This window comes from Perognathus longimembris, chromosome 18, assembly GCF_023159225.1.
Source record: "Perognathus longimembris pacificus isolate PPM17 chromosome 18, ASM2315922v1, whole genome shotgun sequence".
NCBI lineage: Eukaryota > Metazoa > Chordata > Mammalia > Rodentia > Heteromyidae > Perognathus > Perognathus longimembris.
Window position 1 is genome coordinate 35,189,939 of NC_063178.1, and position 23,135 is coordinate 35,213,073.

The following is a 23,135-nucleotide window of genomic DNA, read 5'->3' on the forward strand; positions in this document are numbered from 1 at the left end:
GGAGGAAACTGGAATTCACAAGCACTGTAGTTACAGAAAGGGGACACTAGATGGTGCACACTCACCGTACCATTGCACGGGTGGGGGAGAGGGAGGGAAGCATGCCAACGGGTGGGGGGGGGGCTAGAGAGAGCTAGAGAGCAAGCAAATGACAGCTCTCTGCAATTTCGCTAGCCCCAGAACGTTGCCGAACTGAGTTCTGCTTTGTCTGCCTTCCTGCCTGCCTGCACGCCCGCCCGCCTGGAGCCATCTGTGCTGTACAGTGCTGTGATGCCCAATCCCTGATCTTGTGATGACTCTTGTATCACGCGCTGCTAATTCAACTTTCTCTGAGCAAATTTTTTTCAGTCCAATGTTTGTGTTTTTTTTTTGCCAGTCAGTACTGGGTCTTGGACTAAGGGGATGGGTCTCTCTCTCTCTCTCTCTCTCTCTCTCTCTCTCTCTCTCTCTCTCTCTCTTTCTCAGTGGGGCAATACTAGGGATTGCATTGGGGTCCTAAGTCCTGGGACCTCGACACTGGCCCTGAGTTTTTCTTGGGCTGAAGCCTAGTATCCTAGCTGCTTATTTTTGGAAACCTATTTGAACCACCTGCTTTTGCTACATACGTATGCCCACATCTCCCCCCACACACACTTTTTTTTCATAACAACCTTTCTCGAGCAATGCTCTACAATCTTAAGAATTCATACAAGGACTGACCAAGAACTACTGTCTTCTTGGACAGGGATGATAACCATTTCTTGTGGAGAAATTCTCAAGAAAAATTCAAGCCTAACTGGCAGCCGGCATCCATCTTGTTCACAATTATCAATGTTCAAAATGGAGAAGCCATTAAATTGACTCTGCATTTTCTTGAGCTCATGTGGGCATGAATGCAGTGTGTGTGTGTGTGTGTGTGTGTGTGTGTGTGTGTGTGTTGTGTGTGTTTGTGTGTTTAATTGAAGAGAGGAGTATCTTTGTGGCCCCTGGCTCCTGCCAACTCCAGGACTCCAAAGGGGAAGCTGCCTAGTGGCAGGTTCAGGAGGGCTGCCAGGGAGACTGGGGCAAGTAGAGTTGGCAGAGCAGGAAGAATACTGAGCTATGGGGGAGGGGGGAAGAAAGAGGGAGGGAGAGAGAGAGGGAGATCACAAGTATTCGGTTGAAGGGAAGGATAGATGATAACTGGATGACCTGAACGTTCAATCTCACATATACTATTACTTCCTCGCCCTCCTGTGTTTGGGTCTGCTATTTGTATGGAGTTAGTTCTTGTCACCTGGTGCAGGTGAAGATTAGGAGAATAAGAATTTCTGTGCCACTCAAGATGGTGAGAAAACATGGTCGAGCTTTACTGAGTAGGTAAGCAAGCAAAGGAGCAGACACAAAGAGAAAGCAAGGAACAGACTGTGGGTATTCTCTCTCTCTTTCTCTCTCTCACTCTCTGTCTACCCCCACCCCCGTCTCTGGTATAGAGATACTTTGGGGGTGGGGGCAGTGATTTCCGGGTAAGGATGCTGTGAAGCCTGCCATAAAACAGACCATTAAACTTGAGATAACAAATGCAGGGGTCTACCTAGTTTCCCCTCCCCTCCCCTTCAGAAAGGCAGACCTGCTGGCTGTCAGACAAATATTAATTCTCAGGAGTAGGTGTGCACATGCACACGAGAGAGAGAGAGAGAGAGAGAGAGAGAGAGAGAGAGAGAGAGAGATGCATCCCTCTGGAAGGAAGGAATGCATTCTGTTGTCTCTCTTTAAAGCCAAGATGGCACTTATATGTCAAGTTATTCTGTCTCATCTTCTCGTCTTTCTCCAAAAGACATCCTTCCCTTGTTCTTCAGTGAAGTAAGTCCATTAAGAAATATCTCCTATTGTGGCTGTAAGCTTACCATTTCTCGATTTCCCCAGCCTATCTAGTGGCTTCCTTTCACCTAAAATGACTTCACTTTATTATCATTTATTAATCAATCAATTAATTAATTAATTTGGCTGGTCCTGTGGCTTGAACTCAGGGCTTGGGCACTGTCCCTGAGCTTCTTTGGCTCAAGGTTAGCACTCTACCTCACCACTTCTGTGTGTGTGTGTGTGTGTGTGTGTGTGTGTGTGTGTGTGTGTGTGTGTTACTGAGGAATCAAACCCAGGGCCTCAGGCGTGATAACCAAGCCCCAGGCTATCTGGCTTCACTTCTCACTGAAAGAATAAATACAGTTCTATTAAAGAATGCAGGGGGAGCTGGGAATGTGCCTTAGTGGTACAGTGCTAGCTTATCTAACCTACCTGAGGCCCTGGTCCTAGGCTTTAGTAAGATATACACAGAATTGGCACTGTGGCTCAAGTGGCAGATGGTTATCCTTGAGCCAAAGCAGCTCAGGGACAGTGCCCAGGCCCAGAGTTCAAGCCCCAGGAATGGACAAAATAAATAAATAGGTAGATAGGTAGATCAATAAATAAATATAATTAATGTGGAGTAGCTTCTGTTTCCCACTCAGTCTCTCTCTGTCTGTATGTCTCTGACTCTCTCTCTCTCTGCCTACTTACCTCCTTTCCTCCCTCCCTTTTCATCATCTCTTCTAAGAAAACTTCTTTCCCTAAATTTTTATCTCCACCAGGTTACCCAGTCTAAGAAAACAACAATAAAAGAGATTCATGGGGTTATGCAAGTCTGGGCTCAAACTACAGAGAAAAAAAAGGAGATGGAGAGCTCTGGGATATGGGGGGGGGGGAGGGAATCTTAGGGAGGAAAAGAAAAGAGGAGAAATAAAAGCACAAGCTAAAGGAGGTAATTTTTTAGTTGAGGCCTACACTCAAACCAGGCCACTGTGACCACTTCATCGTGGGATTGCAAAAGGGGCTTTGGTTCCTTGGAGAAGTAATCTTGACATGATTTATCCCACGGTATGTATTATTTGGAACTGAATCCATTTCTCGCTATCTTGTGAATGGGAGCTCTGGACATGCAAGCACAGTGAAATGCCAAAACAAGATATACATCCTCTTAGGGGAGAAACACACAGGGAGGCAAAATGCCTATGCACCTCCTAAAGAAGGGAAAGCTAAACCATGAAAAGACAATGGAGGAGAAAAAGGAAACAAAGTAAACTATGTAGCTTGAGCTTGTAATAGAACTTAAAAGATGACACTGTGGGTGCTTTAAATTAATGGTTGTACGTATGGGAGGACATAGACACAATCTCATTCTCTCTCTCGTTTCTTTTGAAAAATTTATTTCCCGACCCATGTTGATTAGATTTCCAACTTTCTTGGAGAAAAAATTTGCGGTAACCCTAACACTATCCCCTAACAAGAAACCCTACACATAGTAAAAACCCTACAACTAAACATAACCCTAAAGCAAACACTAATGCCTAATACTAAGCCCCAAAAGAATGGCACCCCAAACCTTAACAATAAACTCTAACCATGACGACTGAACCGAATCCACGACCCTAAAGCCAAACCTAACCCTAACACCAACGCTAACCCCTAACCACTAACACCTAACCCAAAACAATAATTACTAAATCCTAACCCAACCCTAAACCTAACCCAATTTTAAACCATAACCACAACAGCATTCCCACCCCTAATATTTAAACCTAAACCTAACCCTACCCCTAACAAAACCCTTAAAACCTAACCTTAACCCTACCAGTAAATTCTACCCCTACCCATAGGTCACCAAAACCATAAGACCCCAGACCCAAACGTTAAGTCACCCTAACCCTAACACCCCCAATAGTAAACCCTATGACCCAAAACACTAACCCTAATAACCCCAACCCTAAACCATAAGATCCCCAACCATAACCCTAACACCCCCAAACCTAATCCTAATCACCCCAACCATAAACACTAAGAAGCCAATAGTAAACCCTAAGATTCACAACCCTAGTAACCCCAACCCTAAACCCCAACCATAAGACCACCTAACCCTAACCCTATGACCCCAAGCCCCAAACCCCAACTCTAAAGCCCAAGCCCAACCCCTAACCCGACCTGAATCCAAAGCTTAACCTCAACTACAACTCTAACCCAAAAGCCCAACCCATAATGGGGGTTAGGGTTGGCTTGCGGTTGGAGTTGGGGTTATTGTCCAGGCTCAGGTTGGGGTTAGGGCTTAGGAATGGGGTTTAGGGTTAGGGTTGGTTTCGAGGTTAGGCTCATATCAGGATGTGCCATGATGTGGTGATGTGATGTGATAATGTGATCTGTTTTTCTGCAGCATAACTAAAAACTTAACTGTAATTCACACCCTGAGGATCCTTAACAACACTGAACCTTAACATTGACAACCCTATACCTGAACCTTAACCTCAATCATGCCAACTCTGAAAACAGTAGCCCTAAGACCTGAAACCCCTACCTGTAACCACAGACAACTAACAACCCAATTCCTTAAACTAAAGCCCAACCCCAACCAACTCTGTGACTTACCAGACAGTGCTCTGTAACCTTGGAGGTAGGTGGAATTCTGTTGTCAAGTATACTTAAGGAGTGTCCAAGTTTACACCCAGAGATACACAGCACTCAATCCCCCACCCATACTTTCACATGTGTGGGCATAGCAGGTACATGACCACAGTGAAAGCACAGCTGACCATTTATTCAAGTCTCCATTGTCACCCAAAGTTAGGTGCAGTGGGAGCACAACCTCAGGCATGGCAGCACAAGTACTCTGATCAAACAACCGCCACAACTGCTGAAGGTTATCGGAGTGGCCTGACACACCTTCTAAACCACACAGGTTTGGAATCATGAATGCTAACATGTGTCTCAAACATAAAATGTCTGGAGAAAACAGAGAAAAGAAGGAGCATAGGGGAGAAATTGGAGGAGGCGGTGGCGGAGGAGGTGCGGGGGCCAGGGGCAGAGGCAGAAAGGAGAGAATAAAGTTTTCAAATCAAAAGGGGAAATGAAATCCCATTCTATTTTATTCTACAGGTCATTCTCTTGGTACTAAAACAGAACTAAAAAAAACACTTTTTCAGGACCTTTTAGATCATAAAATTGAGCCAGGTAGGGTGCCAGATTCAGGTAAGCCCTACACTTGGTAGGCTGAGGCAGGAATATTGAGAGTTCAAAACCAGCCTGGTCTAATGCAGAAATACAATGTCTGGAGGAAAAAGAAAAGAAAGAGAAAAGATAGAAAAGAGAGGATGAGAAGGGAGGAGGAGGAGGAGGAGTGAAGGTGGAGGAGGGGGAGGAGAGAGGGAGAGGAAGGAAGGGGAGTGGGAGAGCAGGGGAGGGGGGAGCTGAGAGGAAAGAGGCAGTTTTCAAGTGAAAAGGGGAATGATGTGATGTGATGATGTGACGTGATTTTACAATGTGATATGATACTGTGATGTGAAGATGTCAATTGATATGTGATGTGATGTTGTATGATGTGATAGAATCCTATTAATTGCTCACATGACGTGATGATGTGACATGATCTGGTGATGTGAAGTGATGGTGTGATGGGATGGGATAGCGTGATGGGATTATATGACATGTGTAATTATGTGATGTGAAGTGATGATGTGATGATGTAACATGATGTGGTCATGTGATGATGTGATATGATGTGAGGATGTAATCTAATTTTCTGCAGCATTAACTAAAAATTGTAATTCACACTGAGTATCCTTAACAACACCTTAACCCTATCCTTAACATCGACAACCCTATACCTGAACCCTAATCTCAATCATACCAACCGTGAAGACAGTAGCCCTAAGACCTGAAACCCTTACCTCTAACCACAAATACCTAACAATCCAATTTCTTAAACTAAAGCCCAACCAACTCTGTGACTTACAAGACAGTGTTCGGCATCCCTGGAGGAAGGTGGCCTTCTTTTGTCAAGTATGCTTAAGGAGTGTTTAAGTTTACACCCAGAGATACACAGAACTCAATTCCCCACTCATATCCTCACATGTGTGGCCATAGCAGGTGCATGACCACAGTGAAAGCACAGCAGACCATTTACTCAAGTCTCCATTGTCACCCAAAGTTAGGCACAGCGGAGCACACCATCAGGCATGGTAGAGGAAGGACTCTGATCAAACAACCCCACAGCAGCTGAAGGCCATTGGAGGAGCCTGACACACACTCTAAACCACACGGTTTTGGAATCATGAATAGTAAGATGCACTCCAAACATAAAATGTCTGGAGAAAAGAGAGAAGAGAGAAAAAAGAGAAGAGAAGGAGTGGAGGAGGGGAGAAGGCAGAGGTGGAAGCAGAGTGGGAGGGGGCACAGAGAAGAGGAGGAGGAGAGAAGAGAGGGAATAAAGTTTTCAAATGAAATCCCATTCTATTTTATTCTACAGGTAAGTCTCTTGTTATTAAAACAGAACTAAAAGAGTGCCTGGGGGGGCGGGGCGGGTCAGTCCTGGCACTTAGACTCAGGGCCAGAGCACTTTTCCTGGCTTCTTTTTGCTCAAGGCTAGCACTCTACCACTTGAACCACTTGGCCCTTTCTATATATTTGGTGCTGAGGAATGAAACCCAGGGCTTCATGTATAAGAGGCAAGCACTCTTGCCACTAGTCCATACTCCTAGCCCCTAAAAAAGTTCCTTTTCAGGAACTTTTAGATCATAAAATTGAGCCAGGTAGGGTGGAAAATTCAGGTAAGCCCCACAGTTGGTAGGATGAGGCAGGAAGATTGTGAATTCAAAATCAGAAAAGAGGGGAGGAGAGGAGGAGGAGGAGGAGGAGGAGGAGGAGGAGGAGGAGGAAGATGAGGAGGAGGAGGAGGAGGAGGGTAGGAGGAATGGAGGAGGAAGAGGGGGAGGAAAGGAGGAGAGGAGAGGATGAGGAGAAGGTGTGGAGGAGAGGGGAGTGGGAGAGGAGGGGAAGGGAGGAGGGAGAGAGGCAGTTTTCAAGAGCAAAGGGGAATGAAAACCCATTCTATATTATTCTACAGCTAAGTATCTTGCTACTGAATCAGAACTAAAATCAAATTTCTTTTCAGGAACTTTTAGATCATAAAATGGAGCCTGGTATGGTGTAAATGCAGGTGACCCCAACAGTTGGGAGGCTGAGGCAGGAAGACTACAAAGTCGAGACCAGCCTGGTCTAATGCAGCAATACACTGTCTGGAGAAAGAAAAAAGAAGAGAGGAGAGGAGAGGAGAGGAGAGGAGAGGAGAGGAGGGGAGGGGAGGAGTGAAGGAGAGAAGTGGGAAAGTGCCGGGCTAAATTTTATACCTCTCCTTTTGTGGAGATGCCATGCCTTTTATCCCCTTATGTGTTCCCCTTCCACTCTCTCCCTTGGCCGCCTGACCTGCGGGCAATCCAAGGTGGAATGTGGGCCACAGATAACCTTGTTTGCGTGTGGCTGCAAGAATGCCCTCGCCCCCCATACTCGCCAAGGAGTTCGGGTATGCATGGACACCTCGGAGTCAGCTTCAGGAGCTTCCCGTTTATTCAAGGGAGGGGCAATCAAACTTATAGCAGTAATGATGAGGGAACGAGGGGACTGACCTGGTGCAAACAATTGGCTAATGAGCATGTCCGTCCAAGAGCAGCACCCTAGGACCTCCCCCACAGGCTAACGTCATTTCCCACAGAACAGTCGCCTGTGCGCCTGACCGCACCACTATGACACACGTGCTCACAGCTGAGAGGCGGGGGCTGGTTTGGCTGCCTCTTCCGGTTTTGGACCTGGAAGAAGGTGAGAATGGCTAACATCCACACAGCCCCAGGGCGGGAGGAGAGACAGCGTCTTGGGACCACCCTCTCCTTCTCCAAGCTGATACCCAACAGGAAAGGGGAGAGAAGACAGCCACATAAATGAGCCACTTGGTGGCCCACGTGCAGTTTTCTTCAGTGTACTAATCTGTAAAATCTGCTGGTCTAGAAGTATCCAACATCAACTGTATTTGGCATGTTAACAATCGAACTTTTACTCAAATAAAGCCAATCCTAGAAATACTGAACCACCAAAAGTGTCTCTAAGAATCACCATGAACACAAGGGATTTGCACATATTAACCACAAAAAAAATTAATACTCACTTGTGGCACTGTTGAAAAATCAATGACATACAATTTATATTCAACAGTTAGTTTCCTATATTTCTGTGTTCATGTTTAGACATTGTGTCTCTCAGGTCATTCAGTGGTCTGTTCTTTTTTTGTTGTCAGCCATGGTCTGTCCTTGAGCCAGTGCCACTTCTGGTTTTCTGGCAGTTAATTGGAGATAAGAGTCTTAAGGACGTTCCTGCCTGGGCTAGCTTTGAGCCATGATCCTCAGATCTCAGCCTCCTGAGTAGCTAGGATGACTGCTCTAAGACACTGGTGCTTGGCTCTGTTCTTGATTTATTGAACCTCTGTACTTAGGAATTAATAGGTGCTTTGTCTGACGACTTTTGCAGCTTACTTTTGGAATCTTAGGAAGTTTTTCCTGATTTCCTTTAAAGGATTTCAATTTATTGGACTTTTCTTTAACGGCTTGTGGACTTTCTGTCACCTGCCATAGCGCCTACTAATCTCCAGGCTTCAGCCTTGTCCAGCCCAAGCATCATGGTGGCCTTTCCAGCCTGAGTCTACAGTGCTCAGTGCGTGCCTGGGACACCCCACTCTCTACCATCACTCATGTTGATCAAGTGAGGCCCATGCTTCTGTTGCTTCCAAGGCAACAGAATCTGATCATCAGATGTGCCTGAAGTGTCATCTCAAAACCCCCGACTCAGGCTGAGAATGTGGCTTAGTGGTAGAGTGCTTGCCTAGCATGCATGAATCCTTGAGTTCAATTCCTCAGTACCACATAAACAGAAAAGGATGTAAATGGTGCTGTGGTTAAAGTGGTAGAGTGCTAGCATTAAGCAAAAAGAAGCTTAGGGACAGCACCCAGGCACAGAGTTCAAGTAGTAGTAGTAAACTGCCAGTCCACGTGGCATCCTTTATGGCTAAAATGTGTGTTTTGCCAAGTCTCAGTCTGCATCTTGCCTTATAGCAGCAATTGAGGCCCCAGGTATATGTGTGGCTACTTAGGTGAAGTTCCTGCCTGAAACAGAGCACTAATGAGCATAAGGGATCGCTCCCAGGGTCTGAGAGGACATTTGCCTCATGACACCATGGCACTACTTCAGCATAGCTTTCAAGTCCCTCCATTGCCCAGTACTACCTTGGAGCATGGCCAGTCAGGGTCTAGGTGCTTCAGTCCCAGCCACACTGGTTTTTCAACTCCTAAACTAAACACAGTGGCCATCTTTTCATACCACGTCCTTGTCACATTCTTCCCAATGCCTCCTCAGATAATTGTGATTCAATGATTAGAAGGTCTTAGAACCTTGACCAACAGTGATGCAAACTTCAGAATGTTTTGGATGGGTGTCACTTCTTCATGGGAGGGTGTGTCATTCAAGCTATTTTTCTACTTGGGACCACAGTTCCAGAGACAATACTCAAAATTCCAAGTGTATGCACTCCATATTGTCTTCTGATACTATACACATTTTTCCCTCAAAGTACTTACAGTCAGAAGAAATCAGCACGTGACAAATATTGGGCATGCTGGAACTACTCTGCAGGGAAGTGGGATCCTATATAGGTGACAGGAGAAGAACAAAACAGAAAATCACACAGAAGCTCCTTACTAGAAAACTTGAATAATACCAGTCTAAAGGAACTGACTGGGTTATATTAAAGGGGTGAGGTTCAGTGTTGAGTTGCTTGCCGAGGTTGTGGGAGGCCCTGAAACACAATAAATTTTAAATTCACCAAAAAGACATTTAAATGCCTTGGTATGCTGAACAAGATGTGTGTAAGACCTATGTAATAAAAACAAAATGTTTTCCACACAGCCCCTCAGCCTCTAACCCACAATCACAGAGCAGGACATGACCAAAAGCAGAACTGAATGCATAGCAAAGACTCAGAGGCTTGGTCAGGGGCCTAGGGTCACTGAAGTTATTCCGATCAGCACCAACTTATGAGGCAGGAAAAGATGGGCTGCCCTACCTCACACATGCCTTCACCTCCTTCTCCAGGCCCAGGATGGACATGAAAGCATAAATGAAAACTTGATGCAGACTTGGACAGAGGCCAGGGGCTTGGGCAAGGCATGAGTTCACCAGAGCAGGTTCTAATGTGGTCCATCCACACTGTTCTACCTTGGGCTATAGAGCCAGAACATCTATTCATGATTCCAAGCTTCCAGAATCTACACATTTTCTTCTGACACTCTGGGCATTTTCTCTTCAAAATGCTTACAAAGGCTGGAAATCATGAAACTAAAGGTGGCATAAAAAGAACCAGGGCTAATAGCTGAGGTACTTGCCTAGCTTGTGGGAGGCCCTGGAACACAATACCACAGGAACTCACAAAAAAGAAAGTGAAATACTTTTGTATGCCTAATAAAATGTGGCTCACTCCTGTCATCCTAGCTACTCAGGAGGCTGAGAAAGAGGATCCAGGTTCAAAGCCAGTACAGACAGGAAAGTTCATAAGACGTTATCTCCAATGACCCACTAGAAAACCAGAAATGGTGCTGTGGCTCAGGTGGTAGAGCACCAGCGTTCAGCTGAAGAGTTCAAGGACAGCACCCAGGCCCAGAGTTCAAGCCCTACAGCCGGTAAAGAAAAAAATTTAAATAAATAAAATTTAAAAATAAATGTGTGTAAGACCTATATGATACAAATGAATTTTTTTTTGCCAGGCCTGGAGCTTGAACTCAGGGTCTGGGCACTGTCCCTGAGCTTCTTTTGCTCAAGGGTAGTACTCTAGTTAGCCAAGGTCTGCTCATTCTGAAGCATGTGTAGTCACACAGCAGGTAATACGGCGGCTAGGATGGTTTCTCGAAAGCTGTTCTAGCCCCTTCTCCCTGCCAGCAGGTACAGTGATAGGGGATGTTTTCTATGTGGCCTTAGGTAAAAGACCAAGTTGAATTGCTTCCTCTTTGAACATTTATTAAGCTCTCTGGAAATAGCTGCTAATACCCTTTCATCCAAGTCTATTGGGCGATTTACCAGTGTGTTTCTGTATACGCCTCTAGAGTAAGAAAGTGCCCTGGGATTCACGTAGAGCAAGATATGAAGCTAAGGAAAGTAGTCAGGCTAGAGTAAAGAGGGAGTGTGTGTGTGTGTGTTCCCATGTGCACATGCGTGTGTTTGAAAATGTTTACTGGAGTAGGTCCTGGAAAGGCAGCTTGTAAAGGCTGGGAACAATTTCTCCTCCACATTTCCTCAAAAACTTGATTGCAGAAGACACACACTTCAGATCAGAAGGGGGTGGTGGTGTTGGAACTGACTACCTAATACTTCTCACTTATTTGAGATAGAATTCCAGTTCTGGATTTAGCACTTTATCAGTAGTAATTGTAAGAGCAGCCTACTTTCAGGTAAGGAGAGGATCTAATGTCAATATGTGAAACTCCTAATTCACATCTGTGCAAAACTTACAGCCAGGTAGTTAAGTGCTGTCATATGATCTATGCATGAGCTGGCATTGGCGTATGTAGCTTAGGACGTGTCTGTGCCTTCCTGAGCCACTGTGCCCACAGACTTCTAGTGGAACATGAGAGACACCTGTGCAGACTCTGCGTGTGTGCACATGTGTGCATATGTCAGGTAAAAAAGATTGACCTCATTTTTGTATATGTAACATTATATAATCTTGTGTTGAATAAATTCTGAGTATTAGTATTTCTAAAAAAAATTAAAGACTTCTGACTACTCTCATGAGAGCAAGCAGAGCCAGCAGAGTCATGAATTCTGAAGTTCCCAATCCCCAGATTCTAACACAGACTGTCTTCACATAGAAACATGAAGTGAGCAAGCAGCTCGAGTGAACATTCTGTACAAGGCGCAGGGGTTGAAACATCACTACCACGTGGGACAGATCTGGCTACCCTGGGATCTGGGAAACTCTTCCTTCAGCAGCCTGGGACTCGGCATGGATCTGGACAGCACCTTGCCATCAAGAAGGACACAGACAGGGCCCCCGAGTGTACCAGGAGGTGGAATGCTGATTCCCACTGTGCTTCTCCCTTCACCGAGGCAGCACGGGCCCCGTCTCAGCTACTTATGCCTGGGCTCCTCTATGATGACCTGTAGGACTTGGAGAAGATGCCAAGCCCACCTCAAGTCCTGTGTCTACAAAAAATGGGCCTGCTGTGCACATTTTTTTTCCTCTGAGAATCATTAAGTATGAAGGAGGAAAGAGATTTCCTTCAAGGCGCTGGCTCTGGAAAACAAATGCATTTCATTATGTGGGGTTCTTACTATCGTATTCAGCTTTATGGGATAGGATTGAAAGGTGACAAGATACATCGTGCGATTTCTCCAGAGTCCGTGGGGCATGAATCCTCCACACCTCTCTTTCTGTCTCTCTGTCTCTCTCCCTCCCTCCCTCCCTTCCCTCCTCCCCTCTCTCTCCTTATTCCCTTCATATTACATACTGCAGATTTTCTCATTTTCCCCTTGATTTTTACCGCTAGCTTTACCCTTGACTTTACTTTGTTCACCTGGTTTGTTAGTAAGCATGAGAACTGGAGCCGAAGGGCTTCTCGGCTGGCATCCTTACATCCTTGCAAGCTGGTGACAAGCTTTCCTTGGTTGCAGTGGGCGACACCAGGGTGGATGGGATATTCACTGGAGGGCACTGCCTTCTGCATCAAGTGCTCCCCACACCACAACCAGAGCAGAGGGGCCTCTACATCCCAGCCCCAATGGCGCCCAGTACCTGCACAGTGAGTGCCACCCCTGATCACCTTCGCCATGAAGACCCCCGTTTCCCTGGGGCCAGAAGCAGGAGCACAACTAAGAGGAAGAGGAAAGGGTTGGGGATATGGTCTAGTGGCAAGAGTGCTTGCCTTGTATACATGAAGCCCTGGGTTCGATTCCCCAGCATCACATATGTAGAAAACGGCCAGAAGTGGCACTGTGGCTCAAGTGGCAGAGTGCTAGCCTTGAGCAAAAGAAGAAGCCAGGGACAGTGCTCAGTCCCTGAGTCCAAGGACCAAGACTGGCAAAAAAAAAAAAAAAAAAAGAGGAAGAGGACGTCTTCATGGCCAAAGACAAGCATGCGGGATGTCGGCACCATACCCTGGGGAGAAGCCAGCAACACCCACATTTATGCCTTTCTCCAGAGGAATGATCTTTTGTTTGTAACGTGAATGGCATCTTGATCAGTGAGGCTTGTCAGTTGTGGTGAGCGTGTTTCCAAGCTCTGCCACGCAAAGCCAAGAATCCTCAATGGGCACCAGCTGACAATTTAATTTTCTGACTCTGGAAATATGCCAAGAAGGAAGAGGGGCATGGGGAACAGCATGGGGTAGAGACCCATGTCTGGGTATGTATGTACTCTGCGAGGAAAACTAAATCAGTAAGTAAACATCTAGCTGTGATAGTTTGGGGCCGAGGTCTCGACTGTGTTCCTGGTGGTGCCATGTGTGTGGTTCATGTAATTACAAACACTGCAGTGCTTCTGAGAAGACTGAGTGCCTCGTGGCCTGATGGACTCAGAATTCCAGTCAAACTTTTTTAAAGTTTTATTATTATTACAAAAGTGATGTGCAAAGAGGTTACCATTACATAAGTCAGGTAGACAGTGCATTTGTTTTGGGACAATGTCACCCCTTCCTTGCTCTCTCCCTGTGTTTCTTTCCCATCCCCACCCACAAGCTGTGCACTTCATTTTCAACATAGTGTCCAGTGAGGACCACTGCTGCATTTGTCCACACTTCATCCATTTCTATGCTCCCTCCTTCCCCTCCTAAAGACAGGTAAATGAACCAACAGAACAAAAAGCAAAGAAAACAAAAACAGCAAAAAAGAAAAAAAAAAACAAACTCTTGTTTTCATTGCCTGAAGTTCATTTTGATCCATATATTATTTTGGATGATCGGAGGTATTTGGCGTTGTTCCTTTCTATTCCTCTCTTAGGACCACATTGGATCCTTGTGAGCATATTGTTCACATGCCATTTTCTTGCATAGTAATCTTTGCTAAAATTTGCTGTGCTCTGAATTTTAGGATGGAGGCCTGACTTGAGTATTCCCAGGCATTTCCAGGAGGTGAGTTCCATTGGTTAAAATGTATGTTCTTCTTGGGAACTCTGCCCACACTATGTATGTCTGATGAGGCAAAGAAGGAAAGCAGTAATGGAAACAAAATGGACAGAAACACAGCCCACTAACGCCCATCCGTCCACTCTTCCCCTCGCTGACAGAATCGTATTTGGATTTTTCCATTTACATAGAAATATATTTTTTATGGGAACATAATCCTGGCCATCGGGACTGGACTCCATTAGCTTTCCCCATTCAATTACAGCCCACAGGTTTAGGTTCCCTGTGTGCCAGCTAATCAGAGTGGCTACAGGACATGTGAGCATATCTGATTCTCACAACCTCAATCTAATGCGGCCCATCAGGGCTGCTTGCCTCTGGTTCACACAGAATCTTCTGAAGGCGTGAAGATAGTTCAAGGAGAACTCATTATTACAGAAAAATGATTCATAATGAGTAGCTACAGATGACCCTACAGCCCCACTTTTTTTTTTTTTTTTTTTTTTTTGCCAGTCTTGGTCCGTGAACTCAGGGCCTGAGCACTGTCCCTGGCTTCTTTTTTGCTCAAGGCTAGCACTCTGGCACTTGAGCCACAGCACCACTTCTGGCCATTTTCTGTATATGTGGTGCTGAGGAATTGAACCCAGGGTCTCATGTATACGAGGCAAGCACTCTTGCCACTAGGCCATATTCCTAGCCCCCACAACCCCGCTTTTTTGGCAGTCTTGGGGTTTGAACTCTGGGCCTGAGTGCTGTCCCTCGGCTCCTTTTTTGGTTCAGGATAGCACTCTAACACTGGAGCTACAGCTCCACTTCTGGCTCTTTCTGTGTTTAATTGGAGATAAGAATCTCACATACTTCCTTCCCCTGATTGGACCTCAGATCTCAGCTTCTGGAGTAGCTGGGATTACAGGAGTAAGCCACAAACTTTACTTTGTGGATATCTCTTTTACAGGAGGAGAGCAATTAGTAGACAGAATGGAAGCAAATATTCTCAGGTAACTGCAAATCTTCTTGGAAATATTACAAATACTCCTAATACATTTCCATCAGTGTTCCAGGTACTCTTGTATCTGTAATATGCACCCTGTCATTTAACCTTCAAAACACCTTTATAGGTAGGTGCTATTATCACCTGAATGTCATATGCCACTTATTTGGACCAGTAAACAAATTTTAAAATGTAGAACACTATTTATAGAATGTCCTTGGGACAAATAAGCAAATTGAGACAAACAATTTATTGAGAATGTGCTTATTACTTGGTCCAAACAGAAAATGACTCTAAAATTCTTAATGATATTTCCAAAAATCATCTCAATATTACTTCGCTTATTTGTTTTCTTTTGGTTGCCTGTCCTGGGGCTTGTTCTCAGGCTTGAGCACTGTCCCTGGCTTCTTTTTGCTCAAGGCTAGCACTCTACCTCTTGAGCCATCCCGAACACGAGAAGCATGGAAAATTACTTGTAGAAAGTGGAATAACAAGGCTACCATGTCAGGACACAAGAAACAGGACCGTGGTGAAATCTGCACTGGAAACCAGAACTGTGTGTGCCTTGACTGTGGACTTACCTGCATACAAAACAAGGATAAACAAAATGGTAGTTTATGCTTTGTGTTTTACTTCCCAAAACAGACTAAGATACAATCCTACCTGAGAAACAATTGTTTTCCAAGGTGATATAGCAAGAGATGAATTGGGCTGGGCAGTGGTGGCTGACATCTATCATCCTAGCTGAGATCTGAGGATCACAGTTCAAAGCCAGCCTGGAAGGAATGTCTGTGACACTCTTTTCTCCAATTAACCACTAGAAAAAACAACCCCAGAAGTGGCACTGTGGTTCAAGTGGTAGAGCACTAGCCTTGAGCTAAAGAGCTCAGGGACAGTGCCCAGGCCCAGAATTCAAGCCCCATGACCCCGTCCCCCAAAAAACAAAACAAACAAATTGGGACACATAAAAGACAAATGATGTTAAAACTCTGAGATCAAGTTTGAGTTCTCTGGTTGACCATGTTGACCTTTATTTTGAGAAGTGACAAAATATTCCTTCAAGTAGCCAAGGTAACACATCATGTTTACATTCAGTGGCAAGTATTTTAAATTGCTACCTAGCCATTTTCTTTAAAAGGAAGAGGAGAAATGTAAAACCAGTGTCACAGACATTAACAGAGTGCTTGGAGTTGTTCATTAGACATACTATGAATACTGGAATCAATAAATGGCCATATATTAGTCTAAGAGAAATCAAGTGGATTAAAGGAATTTTCTGTGTCTTGTAACATATTATGTATTTATTTTTTTGGCAGTCCTGGGGCTTGGACTCAGGGCCTGAACACTGTCCCTGGCTTCCTTTTGCTTAAGGCTAGTACTCTACCACTTGATCCACAGCGCCACTTATAGCTGTTTTCTGTATATGTGGTGCTGGGGAATTGAACCCAGGGCTTCATGTATATGAGACAAGCACTCTTTGCTACTAGGCAATATCCCCAGCCCCCTGTAACATTTTTAACTCCAGTAGCATAGAGGTGATGCCACTGCTGTCTCTATCTTCTTTCTATAAGAATTGGTAGATGCAGATAGGTACAGAGAAATGACAATAGTGTGCACATCTTTCTTTGGCTAACCACTGTAGTTCTAAGTAAATAGCAATCTCCTTGGTCTCAATGTCTTTCAATAGAAATGGAGATAATAATACCTCCTCTCATAGACAACCTTGAGGCATACAAGAAAAGTATTAGAAAAGAATAAATTATAAAATGCTTTACAAATATACAGCAGGCTCTGACTGAATTATCATTAGGTATTTACTCATGTCTTGATTTTTGAAGAGATATCATAGAACCAAAAGTAGGCAAAGAAACAAACAGAAGCAGAGAATGAAATGAGGTTGATCCAGAAACTCCACCTGTGATCTGGGAAGCAGATCTCTTTTCTTCTCTTGTTCTTCCTTGGAGATCTGTCCACCCCCAGCTGTTGGGCCAGAAGAGGGACAACCCCATAAGTCAGACCCTGTCGGCAACAGAGAATGTTCAACTTGTAATTTCCAGCCACTGTCTAGTCCTCCATGCACGACTTCCTGCATTTACCCCGACCGAGTCTGCAAATCTCGCACACAGCGAACTCACCTGGGCCAAGAAGAAGTGGCTAAGATACCTTTGCGGGCAGTCTGTTGGGGAGGGGGAATGTGTGGAAATCTAAAGAACGGAGAGGGCTTGGATGTGCATGTAGGTTCAAGAACCAATCCAGATTTTTCTTCTCTGTTTTGGATTAGCATATATTGATTGTACAAAGTACTTCATACACATGTATGAAACTTGAATAACAAAACCCATTAAATTATTACATTGTCTTAAGAGGGTAATGAGGTAAGAAAATAATAGTAGGATTGAACTTGATCAAACAACATTACATACATACATGGAAATATCATAGTAGTCCAGAGTTTTTTTTTCTTTTTTAAATATTGCCTTTTCTTTGCAGTATGCATTTGGGTAGAATTATAAGCAAGAGTAGTCCCAATTTCTGCTCTCTATTTCGTTCTTGCATTGGCCAAAAATCTATGTGTCAGGTAGACAAACTACAGGACTACAAAAATACCTACTAGACATGATGGGATGCTTGCTAAAACAAAATAAGAGGTATATCATGTAACATCGAGAAGAGGGGCTTGTACTTATTCAAGGTTCTCTTATAGGCATCTCCTGTGTGTGTCTCAGAGGCATTCAGATGTGAAGGTAATGGTTGTCTTGTGATACTGTCTTATCTCTTGCCACATCTAGAGTCAGAGGGTCACAAATGGAGCAGTTCCTCCTGTGGATGCTCATCTCATCGCACACTGCCCCTTTCTGACTCTCTCTTTCCTCGCTCTTCTCCTTCCAAGACTTTCCCATCTAATGCCCTCTTCTTTCCTATGAAGCTCCCAGAGATACTGTTTTATGTATACACACACACACACGAGAATATATACTAATTTCTCATTACTTGAAAATTCATCTCTTTCGGTTTCAACAGTGTGTAAAGCCATTTCAAAATTCCTTAAAAAACCTAAGAGATATACCCTAAATTCACTATTTATCCCAAAGATTAAAATTCAGGGCATGGGGGGTGGGAATATGGCCTAGTGGCAAGAATGCTTGCCTCTTATACATGAAGCCCAGGTTTTGATTCCCTGCAGCACATATATAGATAATGGCCAGAAGTGGCACTGTGGCTCAAGTGGCAGAGTGCTAGCCTTGAGCAAAAAGAAACCAGGGACAGTGCTCAGCCCCTGAGTCCAAGGACCAGGACTGGCAAAAAATAAAAATAAAATAATAAAATAAAATAAAATTCCACTTGCACAATGAAGTTCATTGATGCACTATTCACAATATGGTCAAATGTATGTAAACAGCAACATACCCTTCAGGGAATGAATGGATCAAGAAAGTATGTTCTCCAGTGTAGTAGATCACACCTTTAATCCCAATCATTCAGGAGGCAAAGATCTGAGGATCACGGTTCAGAGCCAGCCCAAGTAGAAAAGTCGGCGAGATTTTATATGGAAGTTAGATCCAAATGATAAATACTTGTGTAAACATATACAAGGTCATATGCACATAGACAGCAGCCTATGAACTGAAGTATGGTGTACCCAGGAGAGAAGTCAAATGGCATAACCCTTGTGAACAACTAACTTATATTCTAACCAAATCAATAGCAGGAAGCTGGTTCTTCAGGTAGGTGCATGGGGAGGCCAAGGAGGGGGGCAACAAATGAAGAGAAGAAGCAGGGAGAATTCAGCCATGATATTCAATACACCCAATGAAACTAGGAAAATTGAATGGAGGGGTGAGGTTGGGCCGGACAGGGGAGAATGAAGACAGGGGGGATATTAATCAAGATACAATGTACTCATAAACTGACATATTGACTTGTACGTCCTTGTACAAGTACTCCAAGATAATAAATTTCTAATTAAAAAACAACAACAATGTCAACAAAATAAAAGGAATGGGAACAAAATGTCTTTGGAAATTTGTGCTGTGATTGTGATTTGGCTTTATCTTTCCAAGAGGAAAATGAAGGAAACGCTCTTGTGCCGAATTTTAGGAAATGGCTTTCCAGAAGGCTTCTTGGAAAATTCAACATAGAGTACTTATGTCCCACTCAGGCCCCAACTTCGCCCACAGGCGAAGGCTATTGCTGGAATCTCCCTGATCATAAGTAAAGAAACCTCCAATTAGATGCTTCAAATATAGGAAAATGTTGGCTTATAATGTGATCCATAAAATATCTTAGCTTTGCACCAACTTTGAACACATAATGATTTTCCTTCAGTGATAGAACTGGCTGTGAGTTTCTAGAGACAGCTTCCAACAGAAAATCAAGTAGCATCTCCTGTTCCAAAGCACGGGTGAAAGAAATAAATGGGGAAAAAAATATGGGAGGCAAATTGCTTGTCTCTATGGAGTTCAGTATTTATTTGAGAAAATTCATCTTTTCGTATTGCAATATTTAAGTAATTTGGCTAGGCAATAATTAAATACTGAATGACACTCTAAAAAGTGTAAGCTATGTGTAAAATCTGGAGGTAGAAAGAAAAGGGCTGCATGGGAGCAATGGTTCTTGTAATGGACTTCACGAAAAAAAAAAAACACAGAAGTCTAGGCAGAGACACAGAATAGCGTATTCCAGGCTGGAAGGCAGCTTTCTTCTTGACCTTGCACTCTCATAAACGCTACTTATTTAACCTCTGCTGTGCTAGCCCACACACTATTCCTGGAAGCATGGAACATAGTGACCTTTCAGTGGTCAGTATAAAGCAAAGCAGGCTTTCCGGCTTGGCCAATTCCAAGCAGTCAACGTCTGTCTATAAGAAAGCAGGGACTCAACCACTTCACCGCCTTTGTCATCTCCTCACAGGTATCTGGAGCCATGAGAATCTGTTCTTTCATTGATACCGGCCTTGTTCTTCTTGTACAACTCTCTCCAGGTAAGAGAGATGTCCTTAGAGAGAAGAGGCTGGAAATCCATCTAGAATCTGTATTTCAAGAATGTTTAAAAAAATCATAATTGGTTTTTAAAAAAATAGGACACAGGCAAGCCAGTTGCCAGAATTTTTTTTCTGGCTAAGAAATAAAGCAGTAAGGTTGCACACATTTGGGTCACCTTTGACTGGAAGAGGATCTTTAAAATGAGATGAACTAACCCCATCTGTTAATTTAGGGAAATACACCTTTTGCAGCATACACTAAAGTGTATAGGTTTATGATGAACTATCTTTCCACGTTGTAGCAGTGGACACCAATTACTTATCCTTAAATTAAAGTTAGGCAAAATGATAAGATAGAAATAAAATTCAGGTCTGGGAATATGGCCTAGTGGCAACAAGGCTTGCCTCGTATTCATGACGCTCTGGGTTCGATTCCTCAGCACCACATATATAGAAAAGGCCAGAAGTGGCACTGTGGCTTAAGTGGCAGAGTGCTAGCTTTGAGCAAAAATAAGCCATGGACAGTGCTCAGGCCCTGAGTCCAAGGCCCAGGACTGGCAAAAAAAAAAAAAAAATGCAGAAACAAAAATAAAATTCAAGTCTTTTCCTCTAATTGCTTCAAGTTAATTATACTATTATTCCTGCTGGTGAGAAAAATGGATTCTAAGAGAATACACACTCAGTAAATTTTAAAGGTATGAATATGTAAAATGATACACCAATTCTCTAATACAGCATAAATTTCATAGAAGACACAAAGCATAAAAAAAAGCCACAGAAATGGGAGTTTGGTTCTACCTAAGAGTTCCAGAAAGTTGTCCTGAGGAGTGGTATTCACAGTGACCTTTTGAAAGCAAGGATAAAGCACTAAAGGACAGCCAGAGAAGGGTGTCTGCATGCTTGAAGCCCTCGCTTATATCATCAGGGACTAAATATCTGTCAGTAGTCTTTCCACAGATGGTAGACAGTGGGTTAAGGTAAGAGGAAGACATTTGGGCTGTCTTCTCCATCCATTCCTTACAGGACTACAGATTATGTGGAGAAGTAGATGTTGAATCACATGCTTTCTTCAAAACTGAGCAACGTGTTTGATAAGAACCCAGTACTAACCACCACTGGACCACTCCTTATGGTCCCAACTGCCCTGATGATCTGAGAGGCTCAGAGCTGGGACTACATCTGATGATCGATAGCAGGGCAAACCACCTGGGTTGGAATCTTAATTCTGATTCTCACAAGCTGAACGTTGGCTGCAATTTCCTCTCTAAATGAGAATGATAATATGACCATGGTGAAGACTAACAGAGCTGTTCATTAGAATAAAGAAGAGAGAAACTAACGTGGTATGGTATGGAAACTGAAGAGAGGAATTGACTGAAATGTGAGAGTCAAAAAACAAAAGAAAACAAAACAAAAAACAGTGAGTTGCATGTGCTGTGTGAGGAACTCCTCACCGAGTCCTGCTGGGGCATGGTCTGGTGTCAGCCCTGCGGCCACACATGGCTGTTTGGAAGGATGCTTGATAGGCTGTCTCAGAAGATGTAGGACATGACTTTGCAGAACAGCATGGAGAAGACTAGCATGCATTTATTTTTGCTTTGTATATAAAACTCCACGAACACAGGGCAATGTGCCTGATCTACCATTTATCTGCCTGTAATATAAATTGCACTGAATTACATTTTTCTCTATATCAGACACTAAATTTGGAATTCTTTTTGTCCATTGTGGGGCTTGAACTCTGGGCCTGGGTGCTGCCCCCGAGCTCTTCAGCTCAAGGCTAGTGCTCTACCAACTGAGCCACAGACCCTCTTCATGCTTTCTCTGAGTAGTTTATTGAAGATGAGTCTCACAGACTTTCCTGCCTCGGCTGGCTTTGAGATGTGATCTTTAGGTCTCAGCCTCCTGAGTAGCTAGGATTACAGGTGTGAGCCACTGGCACCCGGCTTGGAAACATTCTTTGGAACAGATTGTTTATTCAAGTTAGAAAGCATGCAGCCAGTATAATCACAAGAATTATTCTATTAGTATAACATAATCATAAATATACCTGCTTCGATATAAAATGCATGTTTATTTTTTTGAAAATAAAAAGGTTTAATTTTTCCTAATTAACTAGTAAAGATATTGCATTGATTTTACTGGACATTTGAGCTCAGACCAATGTATTCAGGTAATACATACATTCCTGATCTTTTGAATCCCATATGAGAGGAATTCTGATGGGAGACTGGTGATACAGTTTTGCTTCCCTTTCTAGTAACTCATAAGCAATCGCTTCCTTCACGCAGACAGGGAAGGAGCTTATAGAAGCTGCACTGTATGAAAATGGACAGGCACTGTGAAGCAGAATGCCTTTCCTTCGAAGTCTGGATCAGGGTGGCAGATCTGAGCTGATGCCCTTCTGCTGTACAAAAAGAGTGTACTTCAAGAACAATGCACGTTCTGCAAGAGCGAAAAAGAAGATGCTCCACAATTCTGGTGACGTCCTAGGAGCAAAGCTCTCTGGATCTCCTCTTGGACCTCAGAAATTTGAGCTGCTTAATGTTATGTTGATTCAGATTTAATGCTATATGGAAATACCCTTCCTCAGCCACTAGCTTCTCCCGGATGGAAATAGTGATGGGATTTGTCTTTGTATCCCATCTCTCAGGCACATAGCCTGTTCATTATTTTATTGATTGATAATGTGAGAAAAATAGACAAAAAGGAACAGGGCAGAAGAGTTAGACGGGTATTCGGGCACTGAGGTCTACACCTGTAGCCCTGGCTTTAAACAGTCATTTGCCTTCACACCAAACTATACTGCCAAGATTCTGATGTGTGCAATAGGAAGAGGTTGACCTACATAACAAATGAATTCCCTGCTAGACACTAACTTGTACTGCTCCAAAAGTAACCCTGCTCTGTCAATCAATCTCTCTTTCTCCCTCACCCTCACAGCTAGGAAATACTTTGAATATCTTCAAACTCCAGTATGATCTATAATGTCAACTTTCCCCAAGAAAGAGCGCCTATCAAATCTCAAGTTGGTTACATAATGAGTAACATGATGTATATACTCTGGTCACTTACATTAAATATGTATCAATTCATGGCTTACTCAAGCAGCAGTGCACCCCAAAGTCATAAAGTTCCACCTCCTGTCCACAGATAATCTATTGAAAAATGTCAGGCAGTTACTGTGTTAGTT